General features: G+C 35.3%; 2 long non-coding RNA genes across 2 annotated transcripts in view; one reads left to right on the forward strand and one right to left on the reverse strand.

The window, feature by feature from the left end:
* Positions 1-20,066, reverse strand: part of LOC129135757 (uncharacterized) — a 228,936-nt gene that overhangs the window by 19,524 nt on the left and 189,346 nt on the right. The window lies entirely within an intron of this gene.
* On the forward strand, positions 12,842-16,690 carry LOC107976521 (uncharacterized). The gene is made up of 3 exons (XR_001720566.2): positions 12,842-12,947; positions 14,498-14,672; positions 16,499-16,690. It is a non-coding gene; the product is annotated as an uncharacterized LOC107976521 (long non-coding RNA).

The raw sequence follows: 20,066 nt of genomic DNA on the forward strand, positions 1-20,066 counted from the left end.
ATGTGGTCCTAAGACTAAACTTTGACTATCCGTGGGTCCATGATTGCTCTCTACGCGGGGAGTCAGCAACGGTAATTACCTTCTAGTGATGTTTACTTGAGACCTTCGTTATTTGATGTGGGCTGAATAAATGCCAGCAGGGCCAGCAAGTTGAGGTCATGGCTGCTGACTCTTTATAGCACCTTCCTTGGTGTCTGTGAGTGGCTCAGACCCCTAGCTGCTCTTTCACTAAATATTGGTGTCTGGGTACATTATTCATCTATTGGGCAAGCTGGAGTCTGCAGGACAGACCCCCACAGGATGTCTCATGCATGCAGCCTTCCAAGGCTGCAGTTGCACGGCGATAGTTCTACAATTCTGGGGACTTTGGGGTGGCTCTACTTTCATGGCCCCTCTAGGCATTGCTCTATTGGGCACTCTCTGTGGCAGCTCCAGTTCTACATTTTCTGCTCAACATTTCCCTAGTAGGGGCTCTCTGTGGTAGCTCCATTTCTGTGGCTGTTTTCTGCCTAGGCTTTCATTCAGTCTGCAAATTATTTGAAATCTGGATTGAGAAAGCCATACCCCCTCATTTCTTGCATTCTGTGTGCCTTCAGAATTAGTACCATGTGAATGCTGCCAAAATCTATGGCTTGTATCTCCTAGAGTGGAAGACTGAGTCACAGCTGAGGGTGCTTAAGCCATAGTTGGGGCAGTCACAGGATGCTGCACCAGAGTTCTGAGGCAACTCTTGGCAGTGAGCCCATAGAGGGTACCCTAGACTCAGCTCCCAAAACCATTCTGCTTTTTTAGAGCTCTTGGCCTGTGATTGAAGGGGCAGCCCTGAAGATCTTGGAAATGCCTTCAGGAACTTTCAACAGGACACACTGTGTTGATGAATAGCATCTAGCTCCCTTATTTCTACAGTAATCTTTTTAGCAAATAATTTCTCAGACACACCCTTAGTATTCTGTTCCTTATTATTCTCTCCCAAGCGTGGTTTTCTACTCTTTATGATAATCAGGCTGTGCATTTTCTAATTTTTCCCCCATTTCTCTTTTAATCACATAGTATGACTTTAAGTCATTCCTTTGCTCTTTCATCTCACTGTATGTCCTTACAAGTAACCACAGAGCAACCTGAACACATTGCTGCTTAAAAATATTTCTTCTGCCAGATATTTTACTGTGTCATTCTTAAATTCTGCCTTCTATAAAGCCCTCAGGCATGGACACAATTCATCAAAGCTCTTCACTGCTGTATAATAAGAATGTTACTTACCACAGTTTTCAAAACTTGTTACTCATTTCTGTCTTAGATCCCAACAGAATGGTCAGTACTGCCCATATTTCTATGTTGACAGAAATCAGTCATTCTCATCACGACCACTTAAGTAATGTCTAAGAAGATTCAGATCCTATGGCTCTCCTCTTCTTCTGAGCATTCACCAGAATCTCTCTAAATGTTCTGTTCACCGCAATACAGGCTATTTCTGGTGTATTCCTCCAAAGTATTCTAGCCTCTACCCATTACCCAATTCTAAAACTGTTTTCACATTTTCAGGTATTTGTTATAACAACAGTTCTACTTCTGAAGACCAATTTCCTGATTAAGCCTATTTTCTTCTGCTGAACAGAATACCACAGACTGGATAATTTATGTAGAAAATGTATTTCTCATGGTTCTAGAGGCTGGTAAATCTAGAACATGGTGCTGACATCTGGTGAGCGCCTTCCTACTGTGTCATCACATGGTTGATAGGAACACAAGGGAGTGTGCCTGTGGGAAAAAAAAACTCACTTTAAAAAGAAAGCCACTCTGATGATAATTAACCCACTCCTGTGATAACAGCATGAATCCATTCATGAGGGTGGTTCCCCATGACCTAATCACTTCATAAATGCCCTGTTAACACTATTACATTGGCAATTAAATTTCTAACACATTAACTTTGGGGGGACATATTCAAACTGTGTGAATATCAAGGGGTAAGTTCATCAGTTCTGACTCAACAAGAGAATGATTTCCAGGAGCTCAGTTCCCTTAGAAATGAAATTTTAAATGACACTACCAGGTAAGCCACTGAGACCAGTGGAGGTGATAGCTAAGAACATAAGGAACTAAGAATTTTTAATGGAGAAAGGAGGTAATGAATACCAGTTACATCCTAAGACTCACTGTAGTGGTGAGTGTTGTAATTTATCTCACTATCCATCCTCTTTTAAGTTTTTCCTTAGAAAGTCCTCTATTGGTACCTTGGAGGGACTGCTGTCAAAATATATGGAAAAGTGGGTCTGTATGGTACAAGAGATGGACTTTGCCACACATGGAGGTTTGCTGCCAAGATCTTCACTAATGAAAGAAATCACCAGTGAGCTGCACAGATTAGCCAAATACTGAGCTCATTAGAACTACTAAGGCCTGGACATTTCTACCTAATCCAGGACTCCTGTAATTATCAGTCTTTGCTTTGGAGCTTCCCATTGTGTAGCTGAGAATTTGTCATATCTGCATTATAATCTAAGGCTCCACATACTTAATCCTGCTTCTCCCCCTTTTTCTTTCCCTTTCCCAGCGGTCAGCTCTGCTGCATAGTCTGAAGACTTTCCCTGCCCAATCCTGATAAAATTCTTGCACTCGTAACCCCATCTCAGTGTCTGCTTTCCAGAACACCCGATAAACACAGTAGTTAACTTAATCACGGTCTAAATGAATCTTAATTTCATAAATTCCCAGGACCCATAGGAAACTAGTCTCATATATAATCCTCACTTAGCATCTGGAAGTAATGTAGGTTTCTCTATCCACCTTCACAGAATCTCATCAAAGCAGATTTAACACTTTCTTAATTCTGGTAAACCTTATATCTCTGTAGTCTTGAACTGACAAGACTAAAATTCTCTTCTTTAGTCAGTGTGCTATAAAAACAAGTAGCTTTTATTCCTGAAAGAACATGTAATTTATTCCAACATATTATTCAGTAAGATTTTGAATTGTAATTCTTAACCACCATTCATAACTAGTATTAATAACTACAGAACAATGTAGATGAAAAGCAGGAGTAGGCGTTTTGAAGATATGGGAATAAAATTTGTATGAGAAGTGCCTTAAAAACTAGCGGAATGCAATTGCCTTATTCTGGGTAGTAAAAGTGGGTGATTTTTCTATCCAATCCTTCTTTTGTATTGCTTCATTTTATTAATTTAGAAAAGATTCACCAATCTGTTGAACTTAAGAAAAAAAATACCTCCTTAAACTTCTTGGTCAGTTAATGTGTGATCCCAAGAGTCAAAGTTAGCCACTACGACTCCCCACTATATACGCACCCTTAAAATTGTAAAATAAAATATATCCCTCTTTTTGAGATAAATTAAAAGTAAACAGTGGAGGGGTAGAGAGTAACAACAGTGGGAAATATGCTGTAGTTTAGTATTTAAAACCAGTTGTGTGGATAAAAGCTCATATGAAAAAATTTCTGGGTCATTATAATTAATAGGGTATAGACTGAGAAAAAGTTCCTCTTCAAAAAAATGTTAAGAGTATATATTTGCATGGTGATTTTCCTAAAATAAAATATTGGTTCTTTGTCAGATTATTATCACTATTATTTATAAATAGCAGTACAATATATATTCAAAATACAGCTTACGTGTAGGGGAGGTATTACATTACTCACACTTGAATGCAGTGTAGGCACTGAGCAGTATAAGCTGTTTCCTGGATCATAGTGGAATTGAATTAACTACTATATTAAGCACTGTTTGTTTTGCCCACAAACAGATTTGAATTGAGGGGTTTGGAGGAGAACACCATAATTATAGACAAAAGAAAAAGACAAAATAAATTAAAAAAATCAAATTCACTGACTGAAAGGAAAAAAGATACCACAGATATGTATGTTAAAGAATATATAGACACCAATCTTATTCAACATGACATTGGAATATCAGCAAGAGCACTATGTTGAGTCTGTTCTAGACATATGAATTAAAAAGTAAAATTAAGAATAACTGACTGCAGGAAATGCAAAGTCAGACCCCTTTGCCCTGACATGGCTGCCTTCAACTTAATTATATCTTTAGTATGTATTTTCTTGTTTAGCCTCAGTGCTTATTTTCTTTTACTTCTCTCTTCCCCACATTTCAAACACATTTCCTGTTGCTTCATTAAGTACTATATATCTTTAGTTTTTCACATACTTTTAGGCAAGCTCTTTCTCTGTCAGTGGGTCCTTGTCAATACATACTTACTTGTGAAGTTTAGTTGTTTTATTGGTTATTGGTTATTATTATGTAGGAAATTATCACAAATTATATAAGAACTAGACAAAATTCTGATAACTTACTGTCCTTATTTAATACAAAATGGAAGTGATCTAACAGTTCATTACCATTATTCCAAAAAAATTTATATTACATAAACTAGATGTTTTTTCAAGGGCAGATTCAATTTTCTTATATTTATAAATTCTGCTTACAGTCAATAATAATCAAAGGTAACTAACACAGATGCAACAACAATAACTTCCCTCAAATTCCTTCCATACTATGATTCATCACAGCCTTCTTCTCAGGACTATTGTACGAATCCTATGATTTCATGAATAAATATAGTAAAGAACTCTATCAAAACAACATTAATGATCAACCAGATCTACTCCCCAACTACTATTTTGTCTGATGGTAAAAATAGTACATATTCCTTGGGAAAAGTTCTACCAGAAAACAAAAATGGTAATAAGTAAGATTAAAAACAAACAACCAAACAATCAAAACTGTGTAATTATAGTATCTAGGGAAAACCACTGTCAGCCCTGAGGTGGCCTCCTCTGACACTGTGGGGTGGGGGACTCATTACTGCAGGGTGATGGCAGAAGCCCTGTCTCTGCACTAGACCTTCTCTGGCAATACCCCAGTAGGGAGAAGCACAGGTGCTTCATTACTGTCTGGTGGGGTGGAAGTCCAGGCTTCCTATATGGTCTTCATGACTTCACTGGGAAGGGGAATGAGGCTTCTTATAACCTAGCAGGGATTAAAGTTCTGGCTTTCTGAACTTGGACTTCTTTATCCCTACTTTGGCAGGGCCCTAGGGTGCCTTTTATAGTCCAGCAAGTGTGGAATTCTTAATTCCCCACTCAACCTTGGATAGCATAGTTAGGAGTCGAGAAGAGTTTTTCTGTCGTGTTTGGCTAAAGTGGCTATTTTCTAAAAGTTTTTCTTTTCTAGTCTTTTGTCTAGAGAGAACAGGCTTTTGTTGGGGACTTTTTGGTTCTGAAATTGTCCCTTGGTGTTGCTAGTTTCCTGGTATCTTCAGCAACAAGTCTGAGATAAATTAGGCAAAATGAAAACCCAGAGAAAGCACCACATTTATTTCTACATTAGCCAACGGGGATAACTGCATAAGTGTAACTCAACTCAGGTCTGGCTGCTCAGTGCTTGCAGAGCCCAATAACAAGACCAAGGTATGGTGGAAAGAAAGTGACTTTATTCACCAAAACTAGCAATAGAAATGGCAGGATTCACATCCAAAGTAACCACTTTGAATTTCTGGGGAGAAGGCAAGGGTTTAAAAAGGGAAACTTGATAGAGGAGGCATGTAGGAGTTGTGCTGAGTGGAAGGTCTGTGTATCTTGTTTGGTGGCTATCTTGAGTCACAGACCATCTGGATCGCAGGTTGGCATCATCTCAACAATGGCAAGGTGGCTGCCGAGCTGCCTTGAGGTAATCTCTGGAATTTTGCAGCTGGGTCTCTAGGTTTGGCCTGTCTGTCTCAAGATTAGCCCTTGGAACTTCTAGCTAAGCACATAATTAGATATTAGCATATAATTTGATAAATATGAGAGTATCCTACGGGAAAGGGTAGGTGGGGAGTCTATTTCAAGATTATGGGAAAAGGCTTCTGCAGTTTGCTTCAAGGTTACGTCTCAAAACTAGGGAGAAAATAGAAAGGGGAAAAAGTTAAAATGCATTTTGAAGTTAAGCTGCTCGGTTACTTAAGGAGGAACTTAAAAGGCACATTGAAGAAAATATTGTTAGTTATATTTAGATTTGTGATCTAAAATATATTTTCTTTTTGTTAGGAATCATTTAATGCTAAATTTAAATATTAAAGTGTATTAAAGATAAGACTCATGCTAATTAGCTCTTGTTGGCTACGGCCCTCTTATCTCTGAAACTTTATCCTGTTGTATTTCGAGAAAATTTTCCATTTATAATTGATCTTATGAGTGATTTGAGGCAGATGTATCCATTTAGTCTAGAAACATCATGTACTAAATATGTTAAAAAATAAGTAGATGATCAATATAATCCATAAGTAAATATACTTACAAATGTTTTCTTTACCAGTAATTCATTATATGTGGTACCAGAAAATGGTGTTAAATGAGTTTACCAAATAATTTCACATATAATGTAATATTTCAGTCATGTAAAATCAGCTGAATTCAGTAGATCTGGGATTATTTCTTTCATTTTACAAATGAGTGGTGGGAGGTGGGGAGTGAGAATGGAAGAGAGAGAGATTAGGTAGTTTGTCCCAAATCATACAGCTGTAAAATGAAGAATCTGAATCATCTTTTGGGGTGAATCTTCTATTTTTCAGGACATCAGCTATGAAAAATGAGGAATAATACAGCTTTCAAAGTGTGTTTCACTTTGACTTAGGCTATTCCTACAATTATGGTTAGTGACAACTTGTGAATTATGCTGCCAGATGATCAAATTTTCTCAAATATGGATACCACAAAGATATTTGTTAAAATACAGATCCCATATTTAGTCTATTAGGTATAATTAGGAAATTACCACTTTTATAGGTCAATACAACAAAATATTGGCAATTTCATATTTCAGACTATTATACAACTAATTTTTAGCTTATATAAAATATGATTCCAAGTGATTTTGTTAAACAAAACACTTTTAAGAAAATACTGAATCATTTTGCATCTTTGGGATGGCTTTTTTTCACTTACTTGAAGAGTATAGCTGCATTTTAATTGAATGTATGTTTTAAAACGTATTTTTGTAGAAAATTTACAATTATAACTTCAGTCTACTTTTTTCCCTATGCATACTTTTTGAGATTCAATTTAAAAAGTTCTTTAATACTAATTTTACCTGAAGTTTGGAATAAAAGCAAAAGCCCAAACAATATTACAAGAAACAGGTAGCAAGTAAAATTTGTGGCTTTTGTTGCTATCCAATAAAAATCAAATTTATACTGATTACTTGGTGATTAGGTAGTTGATTCTCAAGGTATTAATTTATTTTAATTCCCATTGAATACTTTTTCTTTCTTTCTTTCTTAGCTTAGTAGTTCTTGATTTGTTTTTTTCCTATTATTTTACAGACTATTATTATGCTATTTTTAACCTCTGTTTCCTATGAAAGGGGCTTCAGTTTTATTTTATACATAAACATATTCTAATTATAAAACAAACCAGTCTCTTAAACACTATTTCTGTGTATATACAGACACTACTTTATTATTTCCTCAAAAATATTCATTTTTTATTCATTTTTACATAGACTTTATGAGTGTTGAATTACTGAACATTTCACGTTTAAACTAGGCAAGAAAAAATAATAGAAGTTAAATTATTGAAAGTGTAGAACTAATACAAAATTATGTTCAATAGGAAAACCATAATAAAATATAAACTGACTAGGTATTTTAAATCAGAAATAGTAATTCACTGTGTAAAATAAGGAAAGAACTTACACAAGTGACAATGTAAAAATCCAAAATATCATAATTTAAAAGTTAACCTTTATTGGGCATTTAATGCCAGGCACTGTGTTAAGGGTGTTATGGATATTATATCATTGTATCCTAATACTTGAAACTACAGTTTAATTTTTCTCTTTATCCCAGTAAGTAATGTGAGACCTAGGCATGTTCAATAACCTGCCCAATGTCACACAGTTGGTGAACCAGGAATCAATTGTTGGTATCCTGACTCTAGCACCAGCACTCTTAACTACTACACCTTCAATCTTACAATGCTTAATTAGTCAAAGGATATTATTCTAAAATGCTGTGACTTAGGAATAATAAGCTGAATTACCACAATCATTATCTTGAAATACTTTCCCAAACATACAATTCTGTTTACAGTTGATAATAACCAAGGATAACTAACACAGAGGCAACAATAATAATTTCACACCAAATTCCCCCCATACTATGATTCATCACAACCTTCTTCCCAGGACTACTGTAGAGGTCATATGATTTCATAAATAAATACAGTAAAGAGCTCTATCAAAACAGTATTCATGATCAACCAGATCTATTCCCCACCTATTCCTAGAAAAAGTCTGTGTCAATTCAGGGAAACGTCATTCTTCAAGTTCATCAGAACGAAGACCCAGGAATCATCCTATACTTTCTTCGTTCTCTCTCAGCTCATAATCCAACTGTCAAAAAAAAATCAGTCATTTCTATACTCAAAACATATTTATAATATAATCACCTGTCACCACCTCCACTACCACTACCATGGTCCAAGCCATCATCATTATCTCTTAGTGTAAAAATGCCTCCCTGTAGAGGGAAGGTACTTTCCCACTACGGGATCAAAAGAACTCTGGTACTGGAATACCGTTTGGTGAGATAATGGGAGGGTAAGGAGTGTATTAGTTCGTTCTCACATCGCTATAATGAAATACCTGAAAGTGGGTAATTTATAAAGAAAAGAGGTTCAGGCCAGGTCTGGTGGCTCACATCTGTAATCCCAGCACTTTGGGAGGCTGAGGCAGCTGGATCATTTAAGGTCAGGAGTTCGAGACCAGCCTGGACAACATGGTAAAACCCCATTTCTACTAAAAATACAAAAATTAGCTGGGCATGGTGGCACACACCTGCAATCCCAGCTACTTAGGAGGCGGAGGCAGGAAACTGGCTTGAACCCAGGACGTGGAGGTTGCCATGAGCCAAGATCACATCACTGCACTCCAGCCTGGGTGACAGAGTAAGACTCTGCCTTAAAAAAAAAAAAAGAGGTTTAATTGGCTCATGATTCTGCTAGCTGTACAGGCTCCTGCTTCTTGGGGGACCTCAGGAAACTTACAATTATGGTGGAAGAACCAGGGGAAGCTGGCACGTCTTACATGGTGGGAGCAGGAGGAAGAGGAGGAATGAGGAGGTGCTACCCACTTTTAAATAACCAGATCTCAGGACCACTCACTCACGGTATCACAAGAATAGCAAGGGGGAAGTTTGCCCCCAGAATCCAATCACCTCCTCCAACACTGGAGATTACAATTTGACATGAATTGAGATTTGAGCAGGGACACAAATCCAACCTATATCAAGGGGACATTTTTTTTTCTTATCTTAATGAAACTCAATCTATGTGCATTTATATTTTTCTCTTTAAAAGGTCTATTCTTTAATCTATACACAGTGAGACATCCTAGAATTAGTATAGACTCTTTGAAAATGACACGTGGCTAGACCCACCTGGCATAACAATGTCCTCAGGGTCAATTATTGGAGTGTACAAGTTGATAAATAAATACCATAATAGCTGACATTTATTGATTGCTTCTGAGAATTTTCATGTGGTACCTCATTTAATTCTTGCAACAACCCAATGAACTAAATACTATTATTTTTATCCTGCTTTACAGCATAAGTGATATATATATATACACACACATATAAAATACACACACAGATGTATATATATTATATAAATATATATAATATATAACATATATAACATATATATATATATGAGGTAAAAGAGCCATGTAAGAGGTACACACAGTTTTTGAACCAGATAGTCTTGCTCTGTGGTTTATGCATGTGAAATCAACACCAAGGCGCTTTCTATGTTATTGTTTTATAGAAAGTTGTAACAGGGAGAAGGTGATAGATATAGGAAAGGTCTTAGACAATCCTTTTTATAGGTAATGGAGATGTCACATGCAGATTTAAGAAAGTGGATAAAACAATTAAATTTTATTTTGATCATCTTCATCAGGAAATGAATACTAGATTTGATGGTTACAAAAGTTAACCAGAAAATCAATTATAAAGCTGTTCAAATATTATGTATGAAAGAAGAGATGATTAAAGTAATGTCTAGAAGGTAAAATTGGCAGGACTTTACATTTGATTACATAGGTAGAAGTTAAGTTAAAGGAAGGAATCAAGAATGACCCTCAGGATTCTGTATAAGTGGCTAGGTGGAAGTTGGAAACAGCAACTATGAGAGAGACCACGGAAGGATTATGGTTAAAGAAATGAGAGTCACTTCAAATAGACAGGGAGAGTCCAAGAAGCTTTTATGACAAAATCCCTTGCAGCAGGATCGAGTGGCAGGTAGTAGTAGAGTACTAGTAGAGTATCAGTAGTAGAGTGAGGATCCACATGGTGTCTCCTAAAATAAAAGATGGCCGAGTAGCTCAGGCATAGTGGTTGGGCCAAAATAAAACACAGTATAAGCCCACTTTCAGTCTAGAAACCTGGCTACCAAAAAAAGCATGAGGTTGTATGTATAAACATTCATCAAATTTGTTAGATCTATTAACCATCACTCCTTCCATTCATTTCTACTCTTACACTAAATAGGACCACTATATAGAAATCTAGTAGCTAAGATAGCTTCCCCTAGAACATTGCTTGGATCACTACTGCCAAAATTGGAATCTATAACTCAGTTATGTGGTTTGTGGCTAAATAACAACCACCTCTCACTCCCGCATATATACACAACTTTTAATTTATATATTATTTATTTTAATAAGTTATTAATTCTAAAGTTTGTGATCACTTTGGTCAGTTCTCCTGGATGAGAATTATTGTTTGCTCCTTAAGATACTTATACATATTTAAAACCAAATTTGTTATGTGTTTATTTGACAAAGTAATTGCCAGAAAACAATTTCATTCCCACCATATCCCAGTTCTGGAAGCATGTGTGTGGGGATGGGAGAGGATATTAGCAGCTGTTACCCATAAAGAACAGAGATAACCATGTATAACATGTTGTTCAGCAAACAGAATGAAGCTTTGGGGTAGGAATGAGAATTTTTAAAATAAGAAATGCACTCTAAACAAATTTTAATTCTGAGGTATCTGTCTACATATTCAGTGGCCTCCAGGCTCTCCTCATTCTAATCCATTTACAGAACTCTAAAATATATATCTGATGATGTCACTGTTGTTAAATTCTTCCAATGGACCCAGATATCCATTAGATCACAAGTCTTACTTTTCCAGAAAGGATCTGCCTTATGCCTACCTCTTCAGTGTCTTTTCTAACCATTCTCTCCTCCCACACTGTAAATTCTATGTCAAATCACCTACTGTTTTTCAAATAAGTCACACTATTTTAAGCCTCTACTCATTCTCACAGGCTACAATAGTGCCTGTTTGTATAACTTCTCAATCTTTAAAACTCAGCTTCAATATTTAGAATAAATGCTATAACACTTCCTTTGCCCTATCCCTTTCTATCAGTGATTAGTAGGTAGTTAGCAATCTGTTGTGAGCCAACGTGGCTGGGTGTCCACAACATGGTCCTCTCTACTTACCTATATCCTAACATATCACACAATAAAGACTTATGACGTCTTCCTCCCTATCCTCAGATGACTCTTGACTGCAAGGAGTATGCCTCTTTTTTTAAATAAATTCAGTCTAACAAGTGCCTGGATTGTAGAAGATATTCGGTAAATATTTGATGTACAAATGACCAATGATGGGAATCTTGTATAGCATTTTCAAAGTGTTTTAAGAAATATGCTAATACACCTTCTGCAGGAATAAAAAATGATTCTATATTGTAAATTTGGGAAGTGCCAGGATAAATACACTTACACAGTAAATTTATAATAAGAATTCTGAGAGCTATATATATGCTAATTCTCACTGTAGCTTTCCAAGAGATGGCTACTATATGTAGTATTTGCCAAATTTGCTTGAGAACCTCTTTTTCTTTTAACATCTATTAACGTTTAAAGTTACTCTGAGGAACACAGTATTGAAAAAGCTGGACTAGTCTCTCCTATTTACTTTACTGAAATACATTTCATTCCTTCATTGAATCAAAAAATAAAAAGGGATGGGGAAGAAGTTTCTGTTATCTTTTAACCATAATTCATCACAATTAAGTTTTAGAATTACATTAGCATTTCTACTTCTATAACACATTTATTTTTAATTTTGACCACTTGAAATTTCTAAAAGTTTCTATTTATTTTAATATGGTCATAAAGAGATTAAAGGCATAATAGTCACTGCATTAAAATAAGTAGATTTAGTTCAGAGCAAAGATTAGATCTTCTTTTCTGTTATTGTCAAAAAGACATGGTAAAAAGCATGACATCACATGTAAAATTATTATTCATTAAATTATTGTTGTTAATATGTATTCCTTAAAACAATGCTTTCCTGAACAATTACTTTTTATTCAGCCCAAAAGCTTTGTTGAACCACATTCGTTAATACAAAAGTGGTGTATATTTTCTTTGTGAAGTTTTATTTTTTTAAATTTCCTTCAAAGGATGATTACAGAGGTGATTATTCAAGTAGCAGGTTACTTTTCAATATATTCCACATTTTAATCTCCATAATATTACCTTTCCACCTTAAGAAATTTTTTCAGCCCTTTTTTCAGTTCCACAAAATAGATACCCAAATATGTCCATATTAAGATTAATTTATTTCCTAAACTAAACCAACTCATGTAATTGGCATAAATCCTAACCTTTAGTTTTAAGGCAAGTATAAATACGTCTATACCTATGTGATACTAAAATGTACTAGGTAAGTATTATGAGCACGTAAGAGAAATATATGTCACAATTGGGTGGGGGTGGTAAGGAAGAAGGTAAATTAGGATCAGAAAATAATTACAAAAGGACACAACATAGGTGTTTTTCCCTTGAAAGCTGCATTGGATTCCAGGAGGCAGTGTTTGTAGAAGTGATTTCAACCTGAAGAATTAACAGGTACAAAAAAAAAAAGTGACAAAGCATGAAACTTGTTTGGGAGTTATTAGTTGTACTGAAAAACTGCAATATTATAAAAGTATGCAGCTGAAGTGGGTAATAGGAAAGTTTACGTTGAGTCATTTTGTGGAATTATTTGAAAATCAGGCAGATGGATCTGTATTTAAGGAGTTGACATGTGGATGTCATTTAAGGTGCTTAAGCAGGAGAAGAATTTAATCAGTGTGTCACTTGAGGAACATTGATCAGCCATAGACGCAGCCAGACACAAGAAGAGCAATTAGGTCAACAGCAACAGGCAGCAGGCTTGTAAGAATTTGATTCAAATTGCAGTGAGAGTAATAAGGATGGAGAAGAGAAGGTGGATTTGAGAGTTAGAGGACACTGACCAAAACAAAACAGTTGATGATGAAGTGTTCTGCATTACTACAATACAAAAATGTAAATACAATACAGAGAGCTAAGAGGTGAGAATCAAAATTAACTAATGGAAACTCACTTTGGTGGTTTTACAGTAGGCATTTTAAAGCATAATTTTCAAAATTTTCTTTTGTTTATAAATTTGCTGTAATTTTTCTTATAGGGACCAAAACAACAAATCAGGTTGAATTCCTGCACATTACCCTCCCTAGACATATCATATCACTATTATTATAAATTCAGTGCACATTCTGTTCATATTTTTTAAATTTCCTAAGTACATATATGTACATATATTTAAAAATATATTATTTTAGCATTTCCTGGAGTTTAATTAAAGATTGTATTCTGCAATTTGCTTTCTGAAACTGTATGTCATGAGATTCATCTATACTGATGCATATAAATCTGGCTAATTCATTGTTAACTATTACGCAGTATGAATATACCACAATGTATTTATATTTTACTTACTTAAAAATAAAAGTTCCAATTGATAACATGATTTATCTTTTTGCAGTATTTAGATAAACTTTTTTTATTTGGGAATAACATTAAATTTGCAGTAAAGTTGCAAAGTTACTGCAGAATTCCTGAATACTCCTCACTCAATTAGGATTCACCTAATTTTATCCTCTTACATCACAGTGTTACATTTTATCAAACTTCAAAAACAACATTAGTACCATAAGCTCAGCTTTTTAGAGCAAAACTGTAGGGAGCTGAAGGCCCATGAGACCTGACCAACTCAGCATTCCAATGGAGGCTATATGATCAAACAGCAAACTGTTTATCATGAATGCAGGATGTGAGCAAACTCACAACTGCTCCTGGCAATAGAAGGTTTGCTGGAGGCAATCACTCCCTGGTGCTGAGGTTATCTACTGCGACATCTAGAGCCTGTTGTTTGAGGAATGCAGTCTTGCAAGCCTACTCTGGATTGAGCAGCTGACCCCTTCTTCCACCACCCTTCTCACTATCTCTTTTGCCTAATAAATATGGAGAGCTGTGTAAAGCTCAGGGCCCTTGTCCACTAGAGGCAAGGTGCCCCCTGACCCCTTCTTCCAAATATACTCTTTTGTCTCTTGTCTTTTATTTCCGTGTTTGCCCCCTTTGTTTAATCCCCCTAGGTCTGTGCGGGTTACATAGTGGCGCCCGAACAGGGATGGAATCGGGTGCTCAATAAGTGGCGCCTGAACACGGGACTTCAAGGATGTGAACGAAGAAGGTCTGCTGAAGCAGAGGAACTGAAATTGGCAAGGCAGACAGGGACCCCGGGACAAGTCTGCCGGCAGTGGATATAAGGTCAGTGCCCTAAAGATGTGCTGGGAGCAGTGTTTTAAAGAAGTACTGGGAACACGAAGTTTTCTGAATCAGAGTAACAGGAGAGGGAGGATAAAAATTGGCCTATACTGCCTCCTCTGCTTCGGTAGCAGAAATAGAAACCCAAATACAAAGGATTTTATGCTCTGCTGCCATAGCTGGAGACCCCTTAGGACCTTCTGCTTTTCCTATTTCTGTAAGGCCTGATCCAAATAATCCACAGCAGGTTATTCATGAAGACACGCCACTAGAGTTTAAGTTGTTAAAGGTGTACAGAGCTCATTCACCTTAGGATTGCTAGACTCTGTGTTTGGTGCTATGCGTCTTTTACCCTTTGATGTGAAACACTTGGTGCGAACTTGCTTGTCTGCGAGTGAATATCTGACACAAAACAACATATATTTCTGACCCAATAATTCCTCCTCTGGTAGCCATTCTAGATAAATCAAATGGATAGATGATAAAGGTAGCTGGAGAGATAGATAGATGCTCATTGTAGCATTTTTGTTATTGTGAATAATTGAAAACACAATATACTAGTATATCTTTTACAAGGCCATTTCAATTGATATAGGGAATAATGGGGAGTTTGGGGTTTTGCTTGTTTGTTTTTAGAGAATGTTGACTTGAAAATACATGTTAAAAGAATATGAATCAGGGTTGTAATTGTTACAAAGGTATTTTTAAAATAATTACTTTGTCTTTGACTGATACATCCTAGTCTAGGCAATATTTAGATGTTTTTAACTGAATGGAAATTAATTACTAGTTAGAATATTCTTGATTGCATTTAGCAGAGTAAATAGTGTGTGTGTTTGTGTTTGTGCATGTGTATGTGTTTGTCACAGAGAATACTAGAAGAAACACTAAAAAAAAAAGTTGGAAGATTTAGAAGAAATCTTGGAGGATACCCAACTCCATTATTTCATTGTACAAATGGGTTAGCAAGGAACTAGTGAGGGGAAACGATTTTCCTGAAACAATGCTACTGATAAATGTATCAATAGGACTCAGAGATTCTTAGCCCAAACCTTTTTTTTTTTCCTTTCAACTTTTATTTTAAGTTCAGGGGTATATGATGTGCAGGATGTGCAGGTTTCTTACATAGGTTAATATGTGCTATGGTGGTTTGCTGTGCAGACCATCTCATCACCTAAGTATTTAATCCAGCATCCCTTAGCTATTTTTCCTGATGCTCCCCCTCCCCCTAACCCCTCAGCTCTGACGGGGCCCAGTGTGTGTTATTCCCCACCATGTGTCCATGTATTCTCATCATTCAGCTCCCACTTATAAGTGAGAACATGTGTTAGCCCAAAGCTTTTATTTTCACTGAGGAGTATTCTTTTTGGGCATACAGCTAAAATAAATTAAGTTGCAATTAATCTTATTTTATTTATAAACAAAGCTATTTATTGACCTGTCCCTACCAAAGAGAGATATTTATGACTCTTAAAATTTAGCAAGAAAGATATAAAATTTTGTTCATGAACTTAAAAAATGCATCATGTTAAGTTATACAAATATCTGTGAAACTCTTACTCTAAATAAAAAAAAGTTATATTTTAAAAATTCCTTAAAACTCATAGTAGATTGGAAATATGACCATAATTCACTTCTACATCCATACCCTTTGCAGTGTGACTTTGCAGCTGCTCACATCAAGAGAGGAGTCTCTTTTCTTTCCCTTTACCTGTCTTGTGACTTCTTTTGGTCACAAAACACAGCACAAGTAATGTGGTGCCAATTCCAACTCTAGGCCTCAAAGGGGCTTTGTAAATTTCTGTCCTTTCTCTTGAAACCCTACCCAGACACTGTGTGAAGAATCCTAGCTGGCCTAAAGGAAGGTGAGAGATGAATCATACCACCTGAGACTTTACTGGACCATCCAGTCCCCAGCTGACCTGGCAGGTGATCTGGCAACTGACCATAGATGCATGAATGGGCTCAGCTGAGGATGACATCTGGCCCAGATTAGCAGACCCATCTTGATGACACACAGACTCATGAAATCAATAAAATATTGTTATTTGAAGTCATTAGGATTTGATTAATTTTTTGTGACAATAGCTAAAAAGCCATTGTTTACATGAAGGCGTTAAAATTAGATTATGTGTTACTTATATAATATATCAAAGCTTTTGGATAATAAGTAAAATTTTATCCCACAGCAAAATATCATTTTATCAGAAGGCATAATTTTGGCCTGGTAAAAATATTTTTCAACAATTTTTCATAAATGATAGACCCCACTATGGTTATATATCATCAAAGTTTTAAGATCACATTTTATATTCTCCTCTAACTTGTAAGTTCAAAATATAGCTTCTTAAATTTGTTAAAATTTTTCATTATTTAAATTATGTTTTGCATCAAAATCAATGGCAGGAAAATACAAACCCAAATCCTCAATTTTAATGAATAAGCCTGGCTTAAAAATGACTCTGTCATACTCTAACACATAAAAGCAGAGTACAATGGTTTTTATCATGGGCAGAGGGAATGGGAAAATGGAGAGTTGCCATTCAAGGGAGGCAAAGTTTGAGTTATACAAGATGAGTAAGTTCTAGAGATCTGCTGTGTAACATTGTGACTACAGGTAAGCATTCTGTATTGTATACTTTAACATTTGTTAGGAAGGTAGGTCTCATGCTAAGTGTTTCTACCACAATTTAAGTTAAAAAAAAGAATTTTAAAATAAGGTAATACCAATGAATAAGATGAGGTGAAATGTATGTATCTTTAAATCATTTGGCATTCAGTTTGCAAAAAGTGAATTGACAGTAATAGCACATTAGAGCGTGTTTCTTAATTTCTATTTATTAGCTAAGTGTAATATTTGTATGTGACCACTAGATAGAGCTACTATAATAATATCCTGAGAGAAAAAACAAAAATATAGGAAACTATCTTACGTTAGCATGTATATAGATTGCTTTTCTTTATATTGCATTCTATATGATCTCGGGTAGCTCTGGATTTGCTAACTTTAGTTTAATGTAACTCAGCTTTACTTTCACTATAATACATGCAAACACCAATTTTATTAGTTTACCAACCACGATCTGCATATAATGCATTGTGAAGTTTAATTAATCACAGTAATAGTTCTAAAACCATAATACAATATTTTAGGATGTTTCAGTATGATATTTGTCCTAAAGCCACCAAAAATAATTTTGTGCTGAACTCTTAATATATTTTATGATTTTTGATATTTGTATACATTAGAGTGTTTATTACATATGTGGCAAATAAGGCTTCCCACTTTCAGATAAAGATTATATGTAAAATAAAGAATATACAAAATAAATAAAGGTTCAGACTAATGCTGAGGTTCTTAAAGCAGAAAAATTAGGCTAACTAAATGAAACATAAGTCTCCTCCGTTTTTGTCAACAGGCAGAAGACCTCCATTATAAAACCAACAAAGAGCAATTCAATTCGTAAAAAACTCAAAGGCAGAGATTATGTCCTAAACTTTTTTTCTAGTTCCTATAAACAACGATCACTGTCCTCATCATAGAATAGGAAAATAAATCCACAGAGACTCATTCTTAAAGATCAGCTGATTATTTGCTAGCTACAGTAGTACATTATTTATAAATATCTAGAAATTAATTTGACCATTATTTAATGCAGTGTATATAGTTTATTATAATTTTGAATTAATGACCCCTCCAAAACCTAATTTATTAATCTGTAACATTTTCTTAATGATATGTGATTTAGGAATTGAGTCAGGATCAACTGGCTTTGCTAGTCAATAAAGCAACATTTCCCAGATTTTATTGAATATCTGAATCTCCTAGGAGCACGTTGAAAAGACAGTTCCAGGCCCTACCTCCTGATTTTATAGCTGATGAAACTGACTTTGAAATTCTGCATTGAGTCCTAACTATCTGTATTTTATGAAGCACCTCTCATATTTCCAATGCAAAAAACCATATTCTGTAATTTCATGAGGTTAGTAATTAAAAACATAGACCCTAAATTTAAAAAGACCTGAAATCAAAGGCTCAGTCTTAATCAACAAAATGGGAACCACAATACCAACACAAGTATTTGTGGGAATTAAAGCAGCTAATGCATAAAGAGGAGTAATAATGCTTGGCACAAGACAGTAACTATAAATGGTGTTCATTAAATTTTCTTCCCCACTTATGTCTAAATAGTGTGAATATTCTTTGACAAGATATTCAAGAAATAAATGGTAATTATAGCGATATGCATTTTTGTTATGCTTCTGTGACTGTATTATTCCTTGCTATTTATTATATTATGCAGTTCCTGCTAATCACATGCTTACATGAGTAGCAATGTCACTTTATCTATTGATAATTACTTAAGAGTCTTGTTCTTGCCTATTTGTTTTTACTATGTTTACGAACAGATCACATTGCCAAAAGGTGTATCTACCTTGTCTACCGCAAATGTAAGTTGTCAAGAAAAAAAAACAACATGCCTTTTCTTACAAAGTGCTCTCAAATAAGAACTTCAGAAATTCCTCCTGAAGAAAAGTATTCAATTGAATGCTGTCATCTAGTATTTTAAATCCCTTTCTTGTCATAGGGTTGCTCATAAAATTGTTAATGCATGACCCTCAGTGAGACCGTTGAACTGAGCTGCTTTCATAGTCCTGCATTTACATAATCCTGCTTGCTGGTATTATCCTATCTGAAGACAAATATGTGATGAGTATAAAATACAATGAGCCCAATTTTTTTTAACAATTGTCTTTTCTTTGGAAATTAATCACTTTGAAAAGATGTACATTGATATATCAAATGTATTGGTATGGCTTTTGAATAAAAGAGTTGTCCCATACTGACATATTGAAAAATAATCTGAATTAAATAAACAATGATAAGATAGGCTAAAATGATAATGTATTTGTCCAAATATTGAGCTGTATATTTCAAAGGTAAATGACTTCAAATACTTTCATCGTGTGTTTCTTTCTCCCCACTCATAATTAAACTTAAGGGAGCTAGAAATAATATTATCTTACATTTATTGAGCATATATTAACTTCTGGGCAATCCCCTAAGCACTCTATATTTAGTAGCCCATTTAACCCTCATAAACCAGTAAGGTATATAAAATTATTCTCCTGCTTTGATAGGTGAGGAAACTGAGACACAGAGTAAGTTAAACAATGGGCCAATGGTCATGCGGTGGAGAATTTTAGATTCATAACCAGGCCTTTAGTAAGAGGAGAGGTGGCTCACCAAACTCATTAAAGTTTGGTTGCAAGATACTTTTCTCATCTATTTTCCAGTAATTCCATTTTTTCGTTGCTTTTCTTTCTGCCATTGCAAGCTCTTGAACTTGCCCACTTTAAAATTATTGCTTCATCCACCTGAATGCCTTACCTTAT

The sequence above is a fragment of the Pan troglodytes genome, chromosome 7, assembly GCF_028858775.2.
Source record: "Pan troglodytes isolate AG18354 chromosome 7, NHGRI_mPanTro3-v2.0_pri, whole genome shotgun sequence".
NCBI lineage: Eukaryota > Metazoa > Chordata > Mammalia > Primates > Hominidae > Pan > Pan troglodytes.